The sequence below is a fragment of the Lycium barbarum genome, chromosome 2 (assembly GCF_019175385.1).
Source record: "Lycium barbarum isolate Lr01 chromosome 2, ASM1917538v2, whole genome shotgun sequence".
Taxonomy (NCBI): domain Eukaryota; kingdom Viridiplantae; phylum Streptophyta; class Magnoliopsida; order Solanales; family Solanaceae; genus Lycium; species Lycium barbarum.
In genome coordinates, this window is record NC_083338.1 from 27729575 (window position 1) to 27755430 (window position 25856).

Sequence of the window (25856 nt, forward strand, 5' to 3'; positions counted from 1 at the left end):
TATTTCCTGGACGCATGGTCGGTGAGATACTATAGCCTAGCTGCTAGGTCAATGAGATACTATTGCCTGGCTGCTTGATTAGCGAGACACCATTTCCTGGCCTACGGGTCAATGAGAAATTATTGCCTGGCCTTAAGGTAGGTGAGATTTTACAATTGCCTGACCACTTGGTCAGTGAGGTATATATTATGATTATATTACATTTTGTATGAGAAAGATCAGGTGAGTGATTTCTGGGCATCCTTTGGCCTCCAGATTGTTATACTTTCCAGTTCAGTTTCAGTTATTCTATAGGCTTACATACTCGGTACATTATTTTGTACTGACATCCCTTTTGCCGAAGGAGCTTCATTCTGTCACGACCCAATTTAGCTAAGTCGTGCAGGCACCTACCTTTCTCACCGCAGTAGGCAAACCCTTATCCCAACAATCTCAAAAACTTGAAATAATAAATAAATAAATAAGCGGAAGAGATAGAAATATGTAATTCTTACATAATAATAGATAGAATATGCGGAAATACATCAAAAACACCCCAAAAGTTTGTCTAGTCATACAAGAGCAACTAAATAGAATCTACGAGTCTGGAAATATCAATAATACATCAATAGTTTGAATATGTCTTGTAATATCAAATAACACATAAAATAAAGGAAGAATATCCAAGGCGGCGAACGTCCCCGTGCTCACCCTGTAAGACTCTAAGCAGTAATTCTTGCACCACTATCAACCACGAGAAGCAGAGGTAGATCCTACCACGAACTTTACATTCAAAAAAGAATGCAGCAAGTGCAGGTCAGTACAAACAACAAGTACTGGTAGGTATCATACGCCGACTAAGTTTAGCTAACATATATCAAGTCAATAAAGTAAGATAAACAGGTAAATCAATATGATATAAGTTAAACACGACCCAGAATCCAAGTACACGTCATTACCTATGTTTAGAATCTAAAACCCAAATGTGCCATGTCTCAAATACCACTACAAGAAAAAGGGTTATTAGAGACCAAAACTTAGCGACGAGTTTAAAATATGGTCCCTAATGGTATCTTTTTACGGATGAGATTATTTTCTAGTCCCTAATTCACATTTTTATTGTCCAAATAAATTAAAAACTTTAATAACTAGTCCCTATAAAGAAAAAATTTCCATCAACTAAAGGCACTATAGATATTTCAGTGGCTTTGCTAAAATATTTCATCCTCTCTCTAAAGAAGTCCCTAAAGACCTAAACCCACTAAGACTGGTCAAATTGCAATCTCTGTAGACGCAATCGTTTGAGACGCATGTTGGGTTTCCTGATTCCAAGCTTCTGCATCGATTGCTTCTCATTATCTAGTCATCTTTAAGGGATAATGCGTCACTCACTTCTCATTATCTGGTAAACGCAATCGTTGGATTTCATGTTTTTTGCTTTCTTCGATGAAAATATTTAAAATTTGTTCCATTCATTTGTGATTGAGTCTCTTTCGGTTGGGTGCGAGGCTAAAAGTGGGGCTTAGAGGACAACGAGGCGAGATATTCGATGGTTCATTGTGGGTTTCATCTGTTGGGGTTTATTCCGGAGACTTGGTTCAAGGGGTAAAATAATTTTCTGGGTTTAATTTATTGTGGGGTTGTGTCTATTATAAATTTCTTATGAATTGATTAAACTTTTTTACCTATTCGGTGTTCTAAGTTAGTTCTTTGTCTCCAAATTTTTATGGGGTTCTTTAAATTGTGTAACCAACTTATTGAGTAATAAATCATCACGTTTTTCATATTTATTTCATGAAATTCTCCGTTTCGTGGTTTCAGATATGTGAAAAGTATTTTCAGTTTGATTCGAAACAGGTTTTTATTTATTTATTATCGTTTGCTTCTAATATTGGGCCGACGAATAGAAGCTAGTTTTTTTTGTGCTTTTCTAGGTCAGGTTCGGAGGTAAAATGAAAAAGATAATCTCATTCGTCGGCTATTGAAATTTACTATGCTCGGGTTTTACCTCTTTTCTGAACTTGTAATGAATGAAGAATCAAAGGATTTAGGAGTTCTGCTGGTTCAGAGCTTTCTATTTGCTTCAGCTATACGAGGTCGCTTTATGAAATTAATTCATCTGATTTGGGCTTCTCTTATGGGTTGGTTTGGAAGAACTAAAGCTCTCTCGTGAGAAGTTCATCTACTTAATTCACTCTCAAACAGGAAATGAAAATGATATGTGGTCCTTTGTGTGGCTGAAAATGAAAACCTTGGTGGTATGTTTGTTTTGTACATAAAATCATTTTATAATTGTCGTTATGTTTGTTCCATGATTTGAATGTTATTAAATTGATGTCCGATTCAAGACTGGATTCGACTATTACAAGAATTGTGAATTTATTGTACAGTGGAGGATCAAGGATTTGCAAGGTAAATCTGGTGGTGCTCCAAACTCCATGAGGTTCTGTCTCATGACTTTGCAGTTTTTTCTTTGTTAAGGTATAAAATTATATAGTTTAGTTTATGGTTATATATTTATATGCTCTAGAGGACGAAAGGGAAGTTTTAATGGATTAGAGGCATTTTCTTTTCTCTCATTTTTTTTCATTACCTATCACTTCATACATCAGGAGTGTAAAAGAAATACATTTGTAATGAACATAAATTTATTCCGCAAGATGCTCACTCTTGATCAGTAAACTGTTGGATGTTGGACAATATGGTAGTGGGAAATTATGGTTAAAATTGAATTCTGTTAATGAGGGTTTAATGAGAATGGGACCAGAGCTCACTGCCAGGATGAATTTTACAAAAACAATATACTTCTCTTCCTTTCATTAATTAGTATCATTATGGACCATAGGAAAAGGAAGGGTAGGAAGAAGAAAGAAAGGAAGTCTGCTATTGCGTTTTCACTTAATCAGGATTACTCTAATCTTTTGGTAATAGAGGGGCTGCTACTTTATTTTTATCATACTGACTTGCCGATATTTGTTTATGTTCATGTTGTAGTTTGTTAGTAATTCTGTTGTGTATTGTTTGATGGCTTAAATGTCAAGTGAAAATACAAACGTTAAGGTTGATAATGATAATTAGTTATTTTCTACTAGTATAGGTTTTGAACACATGCCTTAAGTACATGCATACCTAAAAGTTAAAACCAGGTAAAGTGGATGGCCAGTGCTTCATATCATGTATTTCCATGGCATTGTAATTCTAATCAAGTGTCTGCTGATCTGAGACTAAATAAGTCTAAAATCGTAAAATTTCATTTCCTGTAATTTAATACTTCCTTTTCTCTTCTCTATCAATGGGAGTTCAAAGAATGCTTTTATGCTGCCTTTAAGTTATGTAACATTTTTTGCCCACACTGCTATTTATTATCTATAAGATGGTGCGTTGTGATTTGATATATGCTGTTTTATATGCGCTATCGGTATTTAGATGCTGAAGTAAAAATGAATAAGTTAAATCCTAGTGAAGTAAATGGAGTTTTATGAACCTGAATTCCCAAAATTAGTTTACTGATTCATTCTCTTGGGTTCCATTGTGCCAATGGAAAAAACATTTTTTTCTAGTTCTAATACTTGAGTTCTTAGTCGAGGGGATACAAGCATTACTTTGCAGTATTTGTTCATTTTGAGCATTTGAATGGTTTGTATTTGGTGTCACCAAAATGTACTTTATCTAATAAGTATAGAATGTTATAATATTATGTTTGTATAAGTGATGTCTTGATGAGCAATAAAGCTGAAGTGATCTTTTCTTGTGTTTGTCTAGCTTTAAGAGCTTTATGGCGAATAAATGATCATGCAATGACCCTCAAACATAGTCTATAATAACCCCTGTAAGTATAATGTTAGAGTGCTTATATTGTGATTCGAGTTTTCTTCTCTGTTTTGTTCACATAGAATATAGGTGGATCTGTTAGAATAAATGAGTTTATTTGAAACTGCTTTAGTTTAGAGCATAAAGAGTAGTGGCACATTTCATGCTTTGTAATACTGGATTTTGTGCTTAATTGTTTCTATAGGCTTATTTTGTTACTAATACTTATTTCCTGCATATTTAAAAATGCAACAAAGCTCACGGTACTAATGCTTTATATGTAACACGATTACTAGAGTGAAGAGAAGTTATTGCAATTTGTAGTTCAGTAGTGACTGTGCTACCTAGAGTGAGCATTACATATGATCAAAGGAGGTTGACTTATTATTTAAGTCTCCCATATTACCCTCTTTGACTACTAGTATGACATTGACTTCAAAAACGTAATAGAAACTTATTATAGTTAGATGGGAATGATCATGATCAGATATATCGATTTTGGAATTTTGTTGTGTAATCTTCTCCTAGTGGTCTACCTACTCAGCTTAGTTAAAGTGCTAATATTTATTTTGAAAGTCTAATTTATTTATTAAGAATTGTTAAGTATTACTAGTATATGCTATGCACGTGAGAAAGACAAGAAATCAATTGTACATAATGATGAATTATAGTATTTTCAAGATTTGGAATGTGCATTTCTCTTAACGTTACAATAATTACTATATATTGTGAAAAAAAATAGACTGGAATATCTAGTTACCCTTCGTTATCTACTTATAAAAATATTTCATTTGAGTTTCTATCCTAGTTGTACAGGTGAATGTGATGTTAATATGTGCAGGTGCAAGATGATGGTCAAAGTTTATTAAGAGCATAAATCTACAATATATCTTCACCAGTTATAAGGTGAAGAGTCCAAGTTGAGTGTTGTTTAATGTGCTCAATTTTAACAAGATTCGAGATTAATGTAATGTGAAGTTGTACAGGTATAGTGCATGCATAAATATATATCTTATGAAAATGGAAATGTTTTACCTAATCAGGTGGTTCATTTTACCAAAACACATATTTGGGAGGGATGTAAATCAGAAGGGCAACGATTAACCGCTTACACCAGAGAATGAAGTGTTCCTTCAGAGCTAATACAAAATATGTCCAGCTTTTTCCTTACTGCCACAAAACTGTATAATTCCTTTACAGTTGTATGCTGATCTAATTTTTTTCCTTCAAACTCATTATTTCAAGTGATATATTAGTCTTACTCACTTTGATATGTATTATTAGACATGCTGGTAGATATTTAGATGGTTGTATATGTAGAATTTTAAATTTCTATGAATATGTTGGCGGTAAGGTATATGTCCCCCTCTTTGTTTATTGACATGTTAATGAAATTTCTTCTCTGATGTTGGAACCTTGATGTGTTTTTAGGACGATTTTTGTTATTGAAAATTTTCTCTATATAGAGTTGATTATCAACATTACTAGTTATATAGTAATATTCTGGTGGAAGATAGTATATGACCAGTCATGCTCCTATGCTTAAAGATCTTTAAGGACAAGCTTTTTCTATCCCAGAAAACCTTGTTATCTATTTCGCCAAATCATCTGTAGCCTGATTCCCCTCCGTAGCACCAGATATTTTTTTCCCATTATACTTGAAAACTAATCTATGTATACTATTTAAGTTTATTACAATTATTACATCTAAGCTTTATCATTTCACAAATATAGGCTAGAAGCAACAGGAATGCAGCAAATCGAGCTAAGTTGAAGATGCCTCATCATATTGGTAGCAAGCCTATTTGAGACATTATTTATCAAAAGGTATTGTCATAAAATTTCTATTTTCCTAAAGGAAGTATTTATGAGATGTTATTCGACACGTTTACTTTTGATGTAAAGGGCGGGAAATATGGCAATCCACCATATTTGGGGACTGTTTTCTTTGAGACTCGTAAGAAAGATAACAAGCTTGTTGCACCTGAAGCAATTGAAAACATGTATGTATGGTATACTAAATATGTAAATTTCTTGAAGTATAATACTTCTGATAGAAAATGTTCTTTTATATGTTTTGTAGGCTCAAATCGAAAAAATGGTTCAATCGGTGCCATCTCTATCTAGCATAGAGATTGTCAAAAAATGTTGTGGACCTCAAACTCGTAGCCATGTATTTGGCTTTGGGGGTGGAGTAAAGGCCAAAGACTTGAAAGGTGGCACTTCTTCAAATGATGAATTGCTGTCTGCGCTAGTCCTTGAATGAGAAAAATAAATCCTTGAATGATCTCTTGTCTACCTTCGAAGATGAGATGAAAGAAATTAAGAAAATAAAAGAATTCTTTGCTTCTCAACAATCATATGTCCCGCCTACGACATCGCCCGTTTCAACTGGATGACCACTGCTTTTGTCTGCTGACCAAGTTAGTAACAATATACCCATATTTTTAATTTAGTTTGTTGATTTGCGTATAGTCAATTTCTATCTTACACTGATTCTAGCCGTTGCTTGACTTCACCCCTAATGATGCTTGTTTCTAGCTTGGTACATGCTCCAAAAGATTGCTATTGCTCGATGATCTGTTTGACATGTGTGTTTGTCTTTTCTGTTTTTTTACCTCGTTTCTCAAGCATATCAGATCTATTTCAACTTATTTGTGATTCCTGGTCATGGTTGGGATGTATTTGATATCTAATGTTTAATACAAGTGGTGATGCCTTAAATTCTTGCATGCACAATTAAGAAGTGCATACAGGAGTACTGAGGAATTTTGATTAAGTCAGTTAATACTTTACAATGCAAAATAAATGCTTTTATTGAAGAATTTTGAGGAAGGCTGATAGCCTTTTTGTATGGTTCGCGTTTGATGCACTTTAACTTCAAAGTTAATTTATCCTTTCATATAAAGTTGGTGCTACTGTTATCCTTTTCACAGTTCCTATATATTTGTGGCAATCTCGGTTCAAAGTCTGTAACATTTGTTGTTTGCTTCACATGAACATAGTGGTAATTTTACTGTTTAAACTTTGGTTATAAAGATAGGAAACAGAACCGTGAACACCCTTAGCTCAAGCTCTAAATCTAAGGAATTACTGTTAATGAAAGTGCAATTGCTGTTATGATGATGGAAAAAGCTTTATTGAAGGTAGATAAAAAATAATTTTCTACCAAATGGAAAAAGTCTTATTGTTGTTAAATCTTGTTGCCTATATATGTGTTTCCAGTTTAATTTTTGTAATCCCTGGTTTGTAACCAGAAAGAGTTCATAATCTCACTTGATTTGGAATACTTCTTGCTTTTCAAGAGACTTTAGTGGAAGTTTAAAAGAATTAACACCTACAGTCGATGGAATATTTTTTAGTTGAGAACATATAATAGATGAAGAATCGCAACGAGTTCTTGTATTTCTAACTTTCCACTGGAAACAACGCCTTAAGTTTAAACACTTCCATTATGCTTGTCACAGTTATTGTTTTAGTTGCGTTTTAAAATAGATTTACATTCTTGGTTAATGTGTTTCGAAACTTTTCTAATTAATTTTTCTTATACTCATGCAGCCTCGATGATGTTGCTGGATAACACCTAATGAATTTATTATATTGCTTTTGGGGTAAGCGGTAACCACTACTAGTGTAGAATTTATATATCTTATCTTACTAATAGTTATTCAAGTCTTTTCAAAATTTTGTACTTACAGGTTTCGAAGATTGAATTTAACAAGTCAAGATGAAAGTTTAGAAGATGCACAAGCCCATTATTTTGCTAGGAATGTTATGCACTCGCTATCGTAGTCTAACTCGAGTGTTAGTAAAGTTGTTTTGTTAAGGTGTCGAGCAAATATTGAAACTAACATCATGGGATGTTAACAATTTTATTGTAATTAACAACTCTATCTTCCTCAGGCTTTTATATGTAGATTTTTTAGTAGGAATCTGATATTTATTGATAAAATAATTATTTTTTTGTGACATCGAGCTTTAGGGACCATTTTTGGTCAATGAGAGACTAGAAATTTGGTCGTGACATTTAGTAAAATTATTGTAAATAAGGACCAGTAATGTTCGTCTCTAAAGATAATCTAGGACCAGTAACGGTTGGTCGCTAAAAAGGTTTAACGATCGAAAAATCATTTATTTACCATGATATTAATCGTCCATTAGGGACGAGATATGTAGTCGCTAAAAGTTTTTCACGACCAGATATATTACTTGTCTCAAAAGACTTTTAACGACCAGATTATTGAACCGTCGTTGTTGACCTTTAGCGGCAGAGGCTATTACGACGGGTGGCGACCAGCTTTTTCCCGTCGTAATTGCCCTTTTTGGGACCAGATTTGGACTTTTAGGGACCAGATTTCCCTTCCTTAAAGGCCGTTTTTCTTGTAGTGTACTTAGTCAGAATCAGTATATCACAAGATTATCACAATAGAAGCCATAGTACAATGCCATGCAATAATGTATGAAATGTGAATGCAATGCATATACAGTATACACATGTACACCGATGATGGAACATCACATCTCGGTAGCACAACCCATGGGGGACCCCTGAAGTCGATGTACCTCACAATTCCAGCAAAAACGTCGACAACAGCTACCTCATGGTTCTGGCAACAACGTCGAAAATTGCTATGTACATCCTCGATTCTAGGATAACCATCGGACATCGATCCTCATGTCACTCTCATCCAACTGAGCCCAGCTCATAACAGTGTTTCCTCAAGTATCATCAATATATCAACAGTATATCATAAAGGATGAGAATGCATGCTTTATGAGTTCAAAGTCAATAATCAAACCAATATCACAAGTACCACGCATGGGCACACCAACAATATCATGAAAAGGCTACACAATAAGCCATAATAAAACACTATCCTCGTATCAAATGTCAACAAGTAAGATACTACAATATCATGGTCCAGATATATCAATAGTCTCAATATCTACTATCTTCATATGGCATCAAGACAACAATAATAAAACAAGAAAAGTCACAACACAACATGGTGGCTAACCCCAATCACACAGCATGGCCCAACCTAAGAAAATATTTAACCCAACTTCATGCCCGAAGGTTTACATGCTTTCTCTGACAATATCACCTAAATATATGCTTCACTAAATGAAGTTTCACCATAGGGTAAAGCTAACCTACCTGGAAGTCCGAACAACAATATCACCAACAATCAGTCCTTAAACATCCCTTTCCTTTGAGCTGTTACACCTCGCATTTTCAGAGCATGAGCATGCCACGTACTTCACCATATTAATGGAGTATCGAAGATGTCCCATGATGTTTTGGAAGGTACAAGCCATGGAAAGTTCGTAACAATGAAGTAAATCATGAATTACGATCTCGTAAGTCCTAACCGGGAAGGATAACCTTGAAACCAAAGGAAATGACCATTATCAATATTGATTAATGATAAATACCATGTATGGAGAGTTTCAGAAGATTCCGGGACCAAGCAAATCGAAGACAATAAGTTTGTCGAAAATTTAGAAAAAAGTTGGCAGAATTTTAGACAGAATTCTGGGTCAACTTTGGAGGGGTATATCTCCAGGTATATTAGGAGTTTTAAGGTATTTCAATGCCTTAAATAAAGCTCGTCGAGTCTAGTTTCCAATGCAACAAACCGCTCGTCAAAACGACAACGGAGTAAGGGGTTATGGCCATTTTAAGATAACCTCTCAAATTGCCAAATGACTTCCGCGGGTCCCACTTGGGAAAGTCGGTGGAACCGACTTATAAGGGGTATAAAAACCCCCCATCCACCCCACGTTTTCTGTATTTTACATTCTCATAAGTCCTAGAAACCTCCTAACACATCCCCCAAACATTTATAGTCCATTAAATCAAGGATTTAACAACATTACACAAAAATAATCCATGAAAAGTGATTGTTCTTGCTTCTACTTGATGTTGTGGTGAGTTTGGTCTTGAATAAAGTTGGCGTGGCTAAAGTTCTTTAAGTATAAGATATGTTCTTCATCCTATCTCTTATGTTGAGTTGATTTGAAGGTTTAGCAAGTCTTAAAAGTGAAAATAGTTATGGAGGAAAGGTCATAAAGTGTTGTGTTGTAGTTGCTGTGTTTATGGAATGTTTTGAGCATGTTGTGCCTGTGTGGTTGGGCTAATTTATATGTATATGTATGGTATCTAATGTTATTGGTATGTTGATGAGATTATGCTCCTTGATTGGGAAGAAAGGAAGTGTATAATGTTATTGTATATTGATAAACATCGTGGGATGTTTTATGGAATATTTTGGTATTGATGATGACGTTGTTGGTGTTAGTGTTGTTATTGTTGTGTTGGTTGTTGGTATTGTGAATTCGGGCTAGGGATATAAACAGGAGAAATGCTGCCCGAATTTCGGCAGATTTTAAAAGGAATTAATTTGAGGGCTTAAGACAAGCACATGACGATAAGCCTAACGATAATATGAATTCTCTTGAATGTAGATTTACGAGCTTGGGAGGATAAGCATTAAATAGTTAAATTTAAAACGACCGAAAAGGTATGTTAATGCTAAACCTTTTCTTGCTAAATGCATGATTCTTTTCTTATGAACCTATACATGTTTTCCATAGTGTCCTTGTTCCCAAAAGCTAGAGATTCATGATTCTTAGAGTTCTTATGATGCTAAAGATAAGTATGTTTTATGATGATAATGTTGATGATGATGATGCTATTTCTAGAAATTCCAAAGTTTATGCTTTTAATGCTATCATTATATTGTTGAGTATATTTATTGATTTCCTTGATTTTAATCATTGTTTTTTATCTCACCTCATGATAATTGTTCCTTCGGGGTGAGATATAGCGATGATGATTATTTCAAAATATAAATCGGAGGTTACCGACCTTACGTCACTCTGATAAAGTGGTAACTTTTATTTGGGCTCCCATTCATGCTACTTATATTATATATGCATATGATGTATATATATGTATATAGGGGATATGGGAAAAGGATGAGGTGTTATATACGCATAGCCACCTGATCAGTTGGTATATCATGACATCGTCCCGGACGCGGGATATATGAGTATAGATCAGGCTGTACGTTCCGCAGCAACATAATATATATATATATATATATATATATATATATATATATATATATATATATATATATATATATATATATATATATATATATATATATATATATATGGATCGGGCTGCATGTTCCTCAGCAATATAAAATATTTATAGATCGGGCTGCACGTTCCGCAGCACTATTATGTTATACAAGTATGAGAAAGGTTTTTATGAAACGACTAAGCATGCATGATATTAGCCCTAAGAAGCGATCAAACACACAGGTTATCCTTATATCATTTTTTGTTCTATATTTCTTATTATGTTGTTATTCATTCCTTACATACTCAATACATTGTTCGTACTGACGTCCTTTCTTGTGGACGCTGCGTTCATGCCCGCAGGTGGAAAGGTATGAGGACGTCAATTCTCATCAATTACCTCATAGCGGCATAAACGCAGGTTCTCTACCGAGATTTTTACAAATGGAATTGTTTGAATTTCTAGGCTATAGAGAAAGGATGAAGGGAAAATGTGACAATCAGATGTTTGGTAAGTCATGATTGAATGAACCATTATGAGATGCTTTCAAAGAGAAGTTTTAGAATGATTTTAATTTAAGGGAAGAACCCTAAAGGGGAAAATGACTAGTTATTAAAGGAGTTGGAATGAGTGCATTCGAGATTTCAGATAATTTAGATTTATTGAAGATATAGGGAAAGTTGACATTAAGAATTCAAATGTAGTATTATGATTTATAGATTGGTGAGTAAGAGATAACTAAAAAAAATTGATATGGGAAAGGAAGTTAACGGGTAGGAGAAAGTTTTACCCTAGAAGTTTATACATACATAAGACCAGGACGAGTTGATGACAGGCGCACAGACTCGTTTTATCGGACTTTCCTATATGATATGAGTTTACATTGGGATTCAGAAGTCACCAGTCATTCGACTTCAAGGGGGTTTCTGAGCATTTGATAGTTGGTACTATTCTGAGAATCATTATGGCTAAGTTACTTCGGGCATTAATGATGACCTTGAACTCAAGAATGAGAAATGGATACCTAAGTTGGAATGTAATTATAATTGTCTTCTAGATTGCTTATATAACTTCTAAATGTGATGTTGCGTGGCCAACGAAAGAAGTAGAGATTGTATCAACCTCAGGAATATGTGGTGTATTTCTAGCTAATCCTTATAATAAGGATTCACCTCAATTTTTGTAGACGGGTGTTGCGAAGGTTATTTGACGATAGAGAAATTAGGTGCGGTATCGGTTTATGTGTAAGGAAAGAAGAAAGTAGGTGTACAAGTGAAGATAAAATATTGCAAGGATTGATTTGGTTGCTACAGGAAAGTAAAGGATGTAAGGTTGATTATTTTAGACAAAGAGGCAGGGTACAAATATGAGTAAAGATTTTTAAGTAAAGTTATATCGCCAAGAGTTACAATTAGGACGTATGAAGGTATGCTAGGAAGGCTAACAAATTTAGACATATGAAAAAAGAATATGAGAAACCAGAATAGCCCGAGCGAAATTAGAAGCATATGAGCTTTACAATTAGAATTCTCTAGCTAGCTGGACAAAAATAGAGGACAGATTTATTAAAGCCACCGATTCAGGATAAATCAATTGGTAATGGGATATCTCGCAAGAAAAAGGTGCTGAAAAGTGATAAAAAAGATAAGTCACGAGTGGCTACATCGAGCATTATGTATACCCTTATGATTGATGTTACGACATGTTAAAAATATTGATTGTGTTGTATGTCAAAATTGAGGTAGCAAGCACTACAGAGAGAATCAGGATTGGGTTTTCTCGAGAATTAAAATCGGATAGCGGTAACGCGACCAACAATGTAAGAAGGAGCATTAGGAAAAAGAAGTTTATGATATTATGAAGGAGAGAGAAACTTGGACAAGGAAAATGTATACCCATTGAGGGTCAGGTAATATATATTTGAGGAAATGGTTAGGATGAAAGCAGGAAAGCATACGATAGAATGAAATTTAAATAAATCAACGGGGGATAGAATAATGTTATACGTGACAAGGGATGAACGTGAGGACCCTGGAACAAACCTATACGTCTTCATAATTAGAACCAAGGAGGTTGTAAATAATAAATAAAGGTGCATCCTTGGGAAGAAATAAACAGATTATATGAGAGCGACAAGGGAATTTTAAACTCTTGAGATTTAACTAGGAGAATGGATGTGAACCCATGATTGGTACGCCTATTTAAGGGAAGAAAGTACCTCAAGAAGATATTTTCAGCGTCAGAAGGGATTCTCACTCGTAACGGAACACTCCAAGGTTTCCTAACCTAAGAGTAAAGGATGACTAATGGAAACAGGCGTTTTACGAGTAAAGGAAAACAAAAGAAACTATGAGGACTGAAGGAAGGAGGAGGTGTCAATGAAATGGTTAAGGGGAATTATGTGGCCACCGACAACAAGGAGTAGGTTAGTGAATCAGTAGGCTTGCCCAAGGGAAAACAAATTAAAATTATAAGATAATGGTTGTGTGAAAGATGCAAAGATGCGATAATGAAGAGAACTGAGAAAATTCGAGATATATATCTATATATGTGTGCACAAGTTGTAGTATCATCAAGGAAGATGAAGACTCGACGAAAGAATCACGGAAAGGGCGTACTTTGTGAGGATTTCACGATAAGAACAAGAACCAACAGAACACTAGAAGGACTATGATGCATAGCTGTGATGCAAACAAGTAGTTAAGAAGAATTACGGGGCAAAATGAGCTAAGCTAATGAAATGACGAGTCGTGGGAATGGATGGTGTGGAATATCAACTTTTTATGCTACAGTAAAGATATAAATCGAAATTGGGAACCCAGAGCAAGGAGAATTTCAAGGATATTAAGAAGAGAGTTGTGGAGAAAGACTAGGGCTAAAAGAGCGCGGTATAGTCGGACACTCCATAAGGGGCCTAATGAATTCCGATGTCCCCATTAATTCATTAACCTAGGGGACTACTAGTCATGAGAGGTAGAAGTGAAAAGACAATAAAAAAGGCATTTCAATTGTATCTGATATGTATAAGCATTTTGATTTGATACAAGAACTAAACTAGCAAAAGGAAAACAAGTTAAACCATGCGATGGAAAGAACTCCGACATTATATGGAATAGAGGAGTTGAAGGATTGCTAAGGTCGGCCAGATGACTATCAAAGACAGTTAACACTCAAAGGTTACAGCATATGAGAACATCCTTTAAAAGGGGGGAAGAACAAATTCAGTTCTAAGATGAGCTACAATATTCTGAAGTTTAAGAGAGGGAAATATATCGGATTAAAGTAGTAAAATTTTGAGATGAACCGATATGTCAAGAATGTGCTAAAGAAAAGTGATAATGGATTAAATGCAGGTATATCATGAGACAAATCGAGGAAGGAGAATGAGTTTCGTCCATGCGACATGTTATGTCTTCGAACTATGGTTCGAATCGCTTGTACCGGAGAAATTTTAGTTACATTTAAGTGTGCAGTAACGTACTCCGAGAGGTAACGAAAGGAGTAAGAAGGGTTTGTACGCTGACCATGGAGTAAGTATAACGGAATATCTGGATTACAGAAAGGGGAATCTTAGCACCAGAAGAGATTAATGTTTTGACAAGAGGAATAATTATACGGAGTTCGATGAACTCCAAAGGAAAGGGATATAGTGTGCCTATGGATAGCAAGACAGCAGTGCTACCTGAGACTAGAAAGTACCTCGCAAGTCGTGGAGTCACAAGTCACCGGTCATATCAAATGTGAGAGCATATGTTAGAGAACCATATAGACAATCGTCATGATGCAATGGCCGACAATAATGGTGTAAGGACAACGATAGGGAGTTAAAGAAGAACATAGGCTAATGTAAGTCTCAAATGATCATATGTACAAGAGAATCAAGGACTTACGAAGGAAGCATACTCGTATCAAAAGGAAGTTATGATTAAGTAGGATTTTATCTTAGTTCCATGTTTATGAGTTTATATTGCAATTATGCTAAAACTGAGGAGAGGAAATTATAGGAAAAGTTCAAGTATGAATAGTATAATATTGTAAGGAATTAAAGATTCCGACCAAGGAATTAAAAGGACATGATATTATATGCTCATAAGGTAGACGAGTACAAAAAGGGATAATCTAAAATAGCACCAAAGAAGCAAGCAAGGAAGGGTGCCATATTTGAATAAGAGAAGTTGTCTACTAGTAGAAAAATAAGGAGCAAGGCTAAAGAGTACAACAATTAAGAGTGCTCATAGATTGGAAGGGAGCCGTATCAATCATGAGTTAAGACCATCTTAATGGAAACAGGTCCCAGGACAGTAACTAGATATCAGTTAACCGCTGAGTACATACATAAGAACATGAGGATATAGAACTAATAAATGAGTTTGACAAAGAATTAAGAGGATATGAAAGAAGAATAATGAGCCCATAGTATAAGAGCATGGAGATCAGGAACTAAAGGAGGACAACCATTTCAAGAAACTAATAAAAGTGTCGTAAGCTCGTAAGCTACAACATTCGAGGACGAATATTCTTAAAGGGAAAGGATGTTACACCTTTCATTTTCATGACATGAGTATACTTCACCATATTAATATAGTATCCTAGATGTCCCATGAAAATTTTAAAGGTACAAGCCATAGGAAGTTCGTAACAATGATGTAAAGGGTGAATTAAGATCTCGTAAGTCGTTACTGGGAAGGACAACTTTGAAACCAAAGGACATGACAATTATCAAGTATGATTAATGATAAATATCATGTATGGAGAGTTTCGGAAGATTCTGGGACCAAGCAAATTGAAGAAAATAAATTTGTCAAAAATTTCAAAACAAGTTGGCAGAATTTTGTACAGAATTTTGGGTCAAATTTGGAGGGGTATATCTTCAGGTATATTAGGAGTTTTAAGGTGTTTCAAAAAACTAAAATGAAGTTTTTCAAGTCTAGTTTTCAATGCAACAAACCGCGCGTCAAAACGACAACGGAGTAAGGAGTTATGGCCATTTTAAATAACCCCTCAAACTGCCTAATGGCTTTCGCGGGTCCCACTTGGGAAAGTCGGTGGAGCCGACTTATAAGGGGTATAAAAACCCCCATCAACCCTATGTTTTCAGAAATTTACATTCTCATGAGAACTAGAAACCTCCTAACACATCCCTAACCATTTATAGCCCATTGAATCAAGGATTTAACAAGATTACACCAAAACAGTCCATGAAAGGTGATTGTTCTCGCTTCTACTTGATGTTGTGGTGAGTTTGGTATTGAAGAAAGTTGGTGTGGTTAGATTTCTTCAAGTATAAGGTATTATCTTCATCCTATCTCTTATGTTGAGCTGATTTGAAAGTTTAGCAAGTCTTAAAAGTGAAAATAGTTTTGGAGGAAAGGTTATAAAGTGTTGTGTTGTAGCTGTTGTGTTTATGGATTGTTTAGAGCATGTTGTGGCTGTGTGGTTGGGCTGATTTACATCTATATGTATGGTATATAATGTTATTGGTGTGTTGATGAGATTATACTCCTTGATTGGGAAGAAAGGAAGTGTATATTGTTGTTGTATGTTGAAAAACATCGTGTGGGATGTTTTATGAAAAATTTTGGTATTGATGATGATGTGGTTTATATTAGTATTGCTATTGATGTTTTTTTTTTGTTGGTATTGTGATTTCAAGCAAGGAATATAAACAGGTGAGATGCCACCCGAATTTCGGCAGATTTTAAAAGGAATTAATTTGAGGGCTTAAGACAAGCACATGCCGATAAGCCTAACGATAATATGAATTCTCTTGAATGTAGATTTACGAGCTTTGGAGGATAAGCATTAAATAGTTAAATTTAAGGTGACCGAAAAGGTATGTTAAGGCTAAACCCTTTCTTTCTAAAGGAACGATTCCTTTCTTATGAACCTATACATGTTTTCCATAATGTCCTTGTTCCCAAAATCTAGAGATTCATGATTCTTAGAGTTCTTATGATGCTAAAGATTAGTATGTTTTATGATGATAATGTTGATGATGATGATCCTATTTCTAGAAATTCCAAAGTTTATGGTTTTAATGATATCATGAGATTGTTGAGTATATTTCATGATTTCCTTGATTTTACTCATTGTTATTGATCTCACCTCATTATAATTGTTCCTTCGGGGTGAGATATAGCGATGATAATTGTTCCATAATATAAATTGGAGGTTACCGACCTTACGTCAGTTCGATAAAGTGGTAACTTTTATTGGGGCTCCCATGCATGCTATTTATAATATATATGTATATGATGTATCTATATATATATATATAGGGGATAAGGGAAAAGAGTGAGGCGTTATATACTCCTAGCCACCAGATCAGTTGGTATATCATGACATCGTCCCGGATGCGGGATATATGGGTATTGATCGGGCTGCACATTCCGCAGCAATATAATATATATATATATGGATCGCACTGCACGTTCCGCAGCAATATAAAATATTTATAGATTGGGCTCCACGTTCGGTAGCACTATTATGTTATACAAGTATGAGAAAGGTTTTTATCAAAAGACTAAGCATGCATGATATTCGCCCAAAGAGGCAATCAGACACATTGGTTATCCTTATCTCATGTTTTGTTCTGTATTTCTTATTATGTTGTTATTCATACCTTACATACTCAGTACATTGTTCGTACTGACGTTCTTTCTTGTGGACGCTACGTTCATGCCCGCAGGTAGACAGGTACACGGATTTGACAGGTAGGTGATTTATCAGCGGATTCTTAGTAGCACTCCACTTACTTAGGAGCTGCAGTCTATTGGTATTGGTCTTCATGGTCACTTGTATCCTATGTAGAGGCTCGTAAACATGTGTGTGTAGTTAGACGTTTCATAACCCTACCAGTCCATATCATTGTATAACATTTTAGTAGCGTTGTCGGCTGGTGATGATGGACATTACTGTTGAAAATTATATAGAGATGTGTCGTTATGTTGTGATATATGTCCTTACAGATCATGATACCAGGAGCTATCTTTATGGCCCACCCAGAAATGTTTATGAGATGTATGTTTAGAGGTGCTCGGTGTGTTAGCTCTGTGTGCCCGCCATGGCCCTCTGGTTGGGTCGTGACATGAGCCTCAAGGTAAGGAAACTCTAGGCACATTTAAATCAAGAAATTAGAATCAAGAACAACATCAAACGGACCCTACTTCTATTCAAGACCCAAATCCCCAACCTATGGGATGGGTTTTTATGAACTAGAATGGCGAAATTAGGAATCTAAAGGTTCCAACATGAAATTAAAGCTCTAGGTGATCAATTTCCATCAATATCAAGTTGGAATAACAAATAATTTACTCAAATTCGAATTCTAGGCAAAACCATCAAATTTGGGTATAAACCCTAACTTCCAATTCCATAAATTAGCAACAAATTAGGAAGAAAATATGAAATAAAGAATTCTAATCATCAATTCAATACTTAAAGAAGCCAACCCAACCAACAAATCATGATTTAGAAGCCTAGAAGAATAACTCATGGAACCCTCTTTTAATCTTCAATCACTTCATGAATTATCAAAATAAAGGAATTGTAAGGTGATTAAGGATAATAGAATAGTAAAGGAATTAAAGGAACTTACCATCAAGAATTTCCTGGCAAAATACGCTAGAATAGCTCCCAATAGCTCAGATTTCGGAATTGTAATAAATGAGGGGCTTAGGGATTTTAATACACAGTTAATGAAATAACCAGCCGATACCACTTCTCCGGCAGCAGGACCACTGCAGCTGTCCCGCCTCGACAGTGACTCAGACCGCCGTGACGGTCAGCCCTCAAATTCACTTGGCCGCTGTGGCGGCCCATCTAGGCGCTATGGCGATACCGCAGAGGCAGTAAGGGTGCCGCTAAAGCGGGAACCAGCACCAGATTTTGCCCAAAATAATCACAATCTCAATCTGAAATCCCGACTAATACTCGAGGCCATCTGCTCACAAACCACATACACAGACACACATGACGACACGCCACGAAGGCACTCGTGGCCTCAGGATTCCCAATGGAGGTCTAGTTGACCCAGTCAACCCCCGATACCTCAATTCCAGCTTCCCAACCCAAGTCCCAAAATGCACCCGAGTGCATTGGGAACCAAACAAGATATGCACACAAGTTCTAAAAGCCCATCTGGACCTCTCAAAATCGACGAATTTTCGAAAAAAGGTCTATTTACCTAAATGTCAACTTTGAGTCAACCCTTTTTCGCTTAAAACCCAATTTCCCAAAAAGTCATCCAAATCAAATCCGAACACCTCGGGAAGCATGTCAATTGTCCCCTCGAATCAAAAGAGAGCGAACAAGCTCGGGGAAAGGTCAGAAAGTGTCAAAAAGACTATAACGACCAAGCGGGTCATTACATCAGATACCAATTAACCCATCCCTTGTCCTATAGCGACGAAGGAAAAGGATCGGAGAAATACCTGAATCAGCGAACAACTGAGGGTATTGGTTAAGCATATCGGACTCAGTCTCCCTGGTGGCCTCCTCAACAGGACGATGCTTCCCCTGCACCTTCATAGAAGCAATCTGCTTGGACCTCAACTTTCGAACCTAGCTATCCAAAATCGCTATAGGCTCCTCCTCATAGGTAAAATTCTCATCAAGCAATATCGAGTCCCAACAAACAATATAAGTACCATCGACATGATACATCTTTAACATAGACACACGGAAAACTGGATGAACTCCCGCCAAGCCTGGCGGCGAGGCCAACTCATAAGCAACATCACTCGCACGATAAAAGAATCTTAAATGTCCCAATATACCTAGGACTCAACTAGCCTCTCTTCCCAAACCTCATAATACCCTTCATGGGTGAAATCCTTAATAGAACCTGATCAGCAACAGTAAACTCTAAATCTCGGACCTGTAGGTCCGTATACATCTTTTGTCGACTCAGATCTGCCATAAACTTGGCCTGAATAACCCTCACTTTCTCAAGAGACCCTCTCAATATATCCATACCCCAAGGTTGAACCTCAAATGCATCAAACCAACCAACTAGAGATATGCATCTCATACCATACAGAGCCTCAAAAGGCGCCATGTCGATAGTCGAGTGATAACTGTTGTTGTATGCAAACTCTGCCAACGGCAAGTGCTAATCCCAATGACCACCAAAATCAATAACACTAGCTCTAAACATATCCTCGAGCACTTGAATGGTCCGCCCGGAATGCCCAATGGTCTGGGGCTGGAAAGCTGTACTAAGATCCAATCGGGTACCCAACTCCTCATGAAAAGTTCTCCAGAAATAGGAAGTGAAGATCGTACCCCGATCAGATATGATAGAAATAGAAACCCCATGCAATCTCATAATATCACGAATGTACAACTTGGATAACTTCTCTGCGGTATAGGAGATCTGAACTGGAATGAAATGAGAGGACTTAGATAATCGATCAACTATCACCCAACTTGAATCAAACTTACCCAGGATCTTTGGAAGACCCACAACGAAATATATGGCAATCCTCTTCCACTTCTACTCAGGAATGGGCATCCTCTGAAGTACACCACCGGATTGCTGGTGCTCATACTTAACTTGCTGAAAATTACCACGTTTAGCAACCAAATCAGCTATATCCCTCTTCATCCGATGCCACCAATAGTGCTGTCTCAAATCACGATACATCGTAGTCACCCCGGATGAATGGAATATCAAGAGCTATGGGCATCAATCAATATTAAACGAATCAATCACCAATGCGAGGAACGCACACGCGCCCCTTAATCTTCAAAGTACCCTCAGAATCAATCATGGTCTCTTTGGCCTCACCCCTCAGAACTCTATCTCGAATCTTACTCAACTGAGCATCCTCAAACTGATGAGTCCAGATCTGATCTAATAAGGATGATCTCGCCTCAACATAAGCTAAAACTCTGCCTGGGGCTGAAATATTGAGACGAACAAAACTGTTGGCCAGAGTTTGAACCTCCATATGCTCAAAAATAACCAAACGAGCTAAACTCTCTATACTCACCGCCTTGCAACTCAAGGTGTCACACCCCAATCCTGATAGGGAATGATGGGAACCCGACCCCTTACTTAGAGCCGAGCGAACCCGCTGGTTCTCGTTATGTTCTTAATCTTACTGGACTCTTAAATCACGAAATGAAATGCATAATGAAAGCTTTTCAAAAACATTCTTTTCGTCGTTCTCAAATCAAGTAAAATCTGTAATCATATGGAATTTGTAACATAATGCATGATGATACATCGGCTTGCAGAGCCGCTTGCAAGACTGACATGCTACATACGTGACTCTGTCTGCAAAGTCTCTAACATAAATCAATATACCGTAACACAGATACTCTGACTCGGCAACACTCCGGAAGGAAATGGAGCTCGCCAATCCAGTTGGAACATCTTCTAGTAATATCCTCTACTCACTGTATACACTTGCGTGGCATGAAACGCAGCGTCCACAAGAAGGGACGTCAGTACGAGCAATGTACTGAGTATGTAAGGCATGAACAGTGACATAGTAAGGAATACCGAACATGGAAAATAATATAATGGACGTATGGGGATAAAGTAATATAGAGATCAACCTGTGCCTCTGAATGCCCTTTTAAGGCGAATGTCGTGCATGCTTAGCCTTCTAAGAACTTTTCCATACATATCCCTAGATAACATACATACATATGTATTCATATACACTTACACTTACTATACATACAACTGTCATATCCGTACCCGGCCCTTTCGAGACTCGGTGTTATCCATACCCGGCCCTTTCGGGACTCGGTGTTATCCCCAATTGATCAGTGGGATGCAATGCATACATACATACATACATACATACATAAAAATACATTAATGAAACCAACATCATCATTAGCATTACCATTGTCAATATATAATTCCTTAAAAGATGTCACGGGAGTCTCGAGAATCATGAACTTATGTAGCACTGGAAATAGAATAGTTATCATCGCTATATCTTACCTCGAAGGAACGAGTAACATGAGGTGAGACCATCAACAATAAGTACGGTTAAGGGATTCATGGAATAGCTCAATATTCTCATATCGTCATTAAAATTGTAAACTTGGAACTTTTAAACATAAAATCGTTCTCATCATAGTTATCATAATAATATTCTCATTTTTGACATTGTCGTTGTCATTGAAAAACATATCCATCGTTGTTATCATAAGAGCTCACATAATCACAACCTTCGGTTTGGAAAATACGAATATTTTGGAAAACATTTATGGGTTATCAAGAAGGAAATCATGTCTTGGAATCTTAGACTTTTAACTTTTGATAACAAGGAAAATATGGAAATATTCATGAAATCATAACGTAGGAATCATGCCTTTGAAAGAAAGGGACGAGCCTTAAATACCTGTTCCACCTCTTATTAGCTACGCTTATTTGTCAAAGCTCGTAACTCTACATTTAAAAGGATTCACACTAACGTTAGACTCTTTATTGCACACTTGTTCCAAGTTTCCAATCAACCTATTCTATATTCTACCGAAAATCGGGCAGCATCTCCCCTGTTTATATGCCTATCCCAAAATTACAATTCAGCAACCAATCATCAACAACAATAATACCAACATCAACAACACTATTATTCATACCAATATATCTATAAACATCCCACACGATGTTTTTCAACATACAACAACAATATACACTTCCTTCCATCCCAATCAAGGAGTATAATCTCATCAACACACCAACAATGTTAGATACTATTTTTATACGCATAAATCAGTCTATCCACACGGCCACAACATGTTCAAAACATCCCATAAAAACAACAAATACAACACAACACTTTATTACCCTTCCTCCATAACTATTTTAGTTTTTAAAGCTTGCTAGACCTTCAAATAAACTCAACATAAGAGATGGGATGAAGAACATACCTTATACTTGAAGAAACTCAGCCACATCAACACTTTCCAACACCAAACTTAAGTAGAAGCAAGAGCAACTAACTAGAATCTACGAGTTCGGAAATATCAATAATACATCAATAGTCTTAATATATGTTACACCTCGGAAAATTTTCCCACGAACGTACAGTGGATAGGCTAACAAAAGGCATAGCGTATGCGATGTTTTAATAAGAAGGGAACGACGTTTGACGACCCTAAGTAAGATTCCAAAGGCAATTGCAATAAGAGATAGGCTATGCTCCATAATGACTAATTATAGGTTCTGAAGACGTGAAAGTTGCAGATTTGCACTTCGGCCCAGTCAAATGTAAAATGATATACGGACCGTAAAGTAGTTTACGGGCCGTAAACTACCATGTCGTATTTCAAATCCCAAAACTTCAACTTTCTGTCCAATGCTCGAATGGTTAAAGACGACTTGAAATACGGACCGTAAAGTGAGTTCGTAAACCACCATGTCCTCAGCCTGACTTTTTGGTTCTATCATCCTTTAATACGCCCACAGAATACGGACCGTAAACTGAGTTTACGACCACTGTTGTACTTTCGACTACTGTTCATTTCAAATCAGATTTTTAAGTCATTAAAAAGGAGACTCAAGCTCATTAATTCATTTCATTTTCCACACCCCTTCTCTCAAAAACATCTCTCTACATTTATTCGACAAAGAATTCAAGGATTATTATTGATCAACAACACAAACCAAGTGAATCAAGTGTAAGAAAACCCATTAAAGATCATACAAGTCAAGAAATCTCATTGGAGATGAACTAGGGTTTTTGCTCAAGTGGAGTATTATCAACCAAGGCTTGTTCTTATGATATCTAAGGTAAGATTTATGATATTTCTATGTTTTTAAGGTATTTGAGAGTTGAAATACTTGGATTGTAGAAGGGTATAAAAATATTGGTCATGAATGTGGAATAGTGCCATTTTGAGAAATAGCTTGAATTGAGTTATAATTCTTGATGTGTTGTGATGTAAATATGTTATAAATGATGTTGAGAACATGATATGAGCAATGTATGTGAATGGACGTCGTCGTGCGTTATGGCCATGGATATGGGTGATTGAAAGTAAGTCTAGAATATGGATAATGTGGATGAATAATGACTATCGTTATAGTATTGTGAATGTATTATTGACGTTCGGGAGTTGATATACGCTATGGAGGAATGTCGTATAAAAAAAGGAGATGCTGTCTGATTTTCTTTAGTTTTTGTCATGTATGCTAGCTATCGATTTCTAATGATAGTATGACTTTAATGAAGGTAGAAATGCAAGCGTTGAAGGAGAACGTGCAAGTGGTAAATATTTGAACGGAAAGGTATGTAAGGCTAACCCTTCTTTCATAAGGCATGGTTCTTTGTCCAAACGTCTAAATCTTCTATAAGACTATGATGTTCTTCAAATGATTTGATCTTCTGAGCTAGTAAGCTCTAGACTCTTGATATGCTACGATCGTGCTAAGTTCCTCATATAACGAGTAAGCCTATAAGATAGATGTAATAAATGACGATAATAGTGATAATGATATTGGTGACGACTATAATGGTAATAGCGATGACGATAACGATGACGATCATGATAGTGATGATAATAGTAAAGATGCTTATGAGCTTATATGTATGTGTGCCTATGTATGACTATTATGAAACCCCGAGCTCATATGGTCGGGTAGAATATATATAGACGTATATGTATGTGTATGATGACGCGCGCACACCACTGCAGTTGGGCACGGACAACATTGAGCCTTGGTAGGGCCAGGTATGTGTAACACTGAGCCTTGGTTGACCAGGTATGTATGATCACCGAGCCTAGCTATGGCCGGGTACGTGAAACACCAAACCTTTGGGGTTGGGTACACTATACAAACAATATGTGTATGTTATAAATAGATATATAATATAGACATGAGTATGAATACGAATATGGTATGACTAGGAAATAGAATGTGTACATGATATGAATGTAAACAAGGATAGGTAAATGAGTACGGATATGAATATGGATACGGATATGGATGTATGTACCCAATCACGAAATTGAAATGGAATGTTCCTATGTAAGGTAAGTAAGTGCTTATGACGACGATTCCTCTATCTCCCATCTTACGCTATTTCTTATATTGCTTATTATGCTTCCATATTGATATTTATTATGCTTTACATACTCAGTACATTCTTCGTACTTTGTTTGTGGATGCTGCGTCATGCCCGCAGGTGCGCCGGGAGATAGACTCGATCCATAGCTACATTCTCAGGGACTACATAGTAGAGCTCCATTTCATTCGAAGCGGTAGCTTTTGGGTACTTATTCTTTTGTGTACATAATTATGGGCATAGCGGGATCCTGTCCCACTTATGTGATATGTTATACTCTTCTTAGAGGCTCGTGGACATGTGTATATGGTTAGGTATGTCTAGCCTTGTCGGCCTATATTTTGTATATCATTTTGATAGCCTTGTCGGCTTATGCACATTGACGTGGCATAGATGCCAATGATGATATAAAGGTATGGTTGTCCAATGGAACTAGCATGACGAATGAATAGAATTATATATTTAACTATGTGGCTCACCTAGATGTAAGGTAAAATTAAGACAAGGGGTTCCTGGGTGGGCTAGCTCCGGGTGCTCGTCGCGGCCCCTCTTTTCGGGTTCGTGACAAAAGTGGTATCAAAGCCAGGTTCACTCCTACGGTGTGTCTACGAGCCGTGTCTAGTAGAGTCTTGGTGATGGGTGTGTTACGCGCCACACTTATAAACAAGAAGCTACGGGAATTTTAGGAATGATTGACCTTCTTTCTTCAAAAGAATCATGCGATAGAGCTATGGTATAAGAATTTCCTGTTCCTTAGCCATGTGTTGTGCATTTCAGAGATACCTGTAAAGAGAAAGGCTACAGCAGCCCAAAAGGGAAAGACGGTGGCAGAGAAGCGGACTGAAAGAGCACCGCCACCGGTAGTAGAGGAAAGTGAGTCCCAGAGTGCGGCTCCATCTCAGTCCTCCCATTCAGCACCTATATTAGAGGAGCGTAAG

The 25856-nt window shown here is 36.6% G+C and overlaps 2 long non-coding RNA genes across 4 annotated transcripts; both read left to right on the plus strand.

Moving 5' to 3' along the window:
- Positions 1-1171: 1171 nt before the first annotated feature.
- LOC132626389 (uncharacterized) lies at positions 1172-5536 on the plus strand. 3 transcript variants are annotated; one of them, XR_009577267.1, is made up of 5 exons: positions 1172-1384; positions 2370-2460; positions 3742-3808; positions 4631-4695; positions 5524-5536. It is a non-coding gene; the product is annotated as an uncharacterized LOC132626389 (long non-coding RNA). The 3 variants fall into 3 exon arrangements; XR_009577266.1 differs by lacking the exon at positions 5524-5536 and adding an exon at positions 4833-5146; XR_009577268.1 differs by lacking the exon at positions 4631-4695.
- Positions 5537-5852: 316 nt separating this feature from the next.
- On the plus strand, positions 5853-7684 carry LOC132626391 (uncharacterized). The gene is made up of 3 exons (XR_009577269.1): positions 5853-6212; positions 7348-7400; positions 7488-7684. It is a non-coding gene; the product is annotated as an uncharacterized LOC132626391 (long non-coding RNA).
- The last annotated feature ends 18172 nt before the right edge of the window (positions 7685-25856 follow it).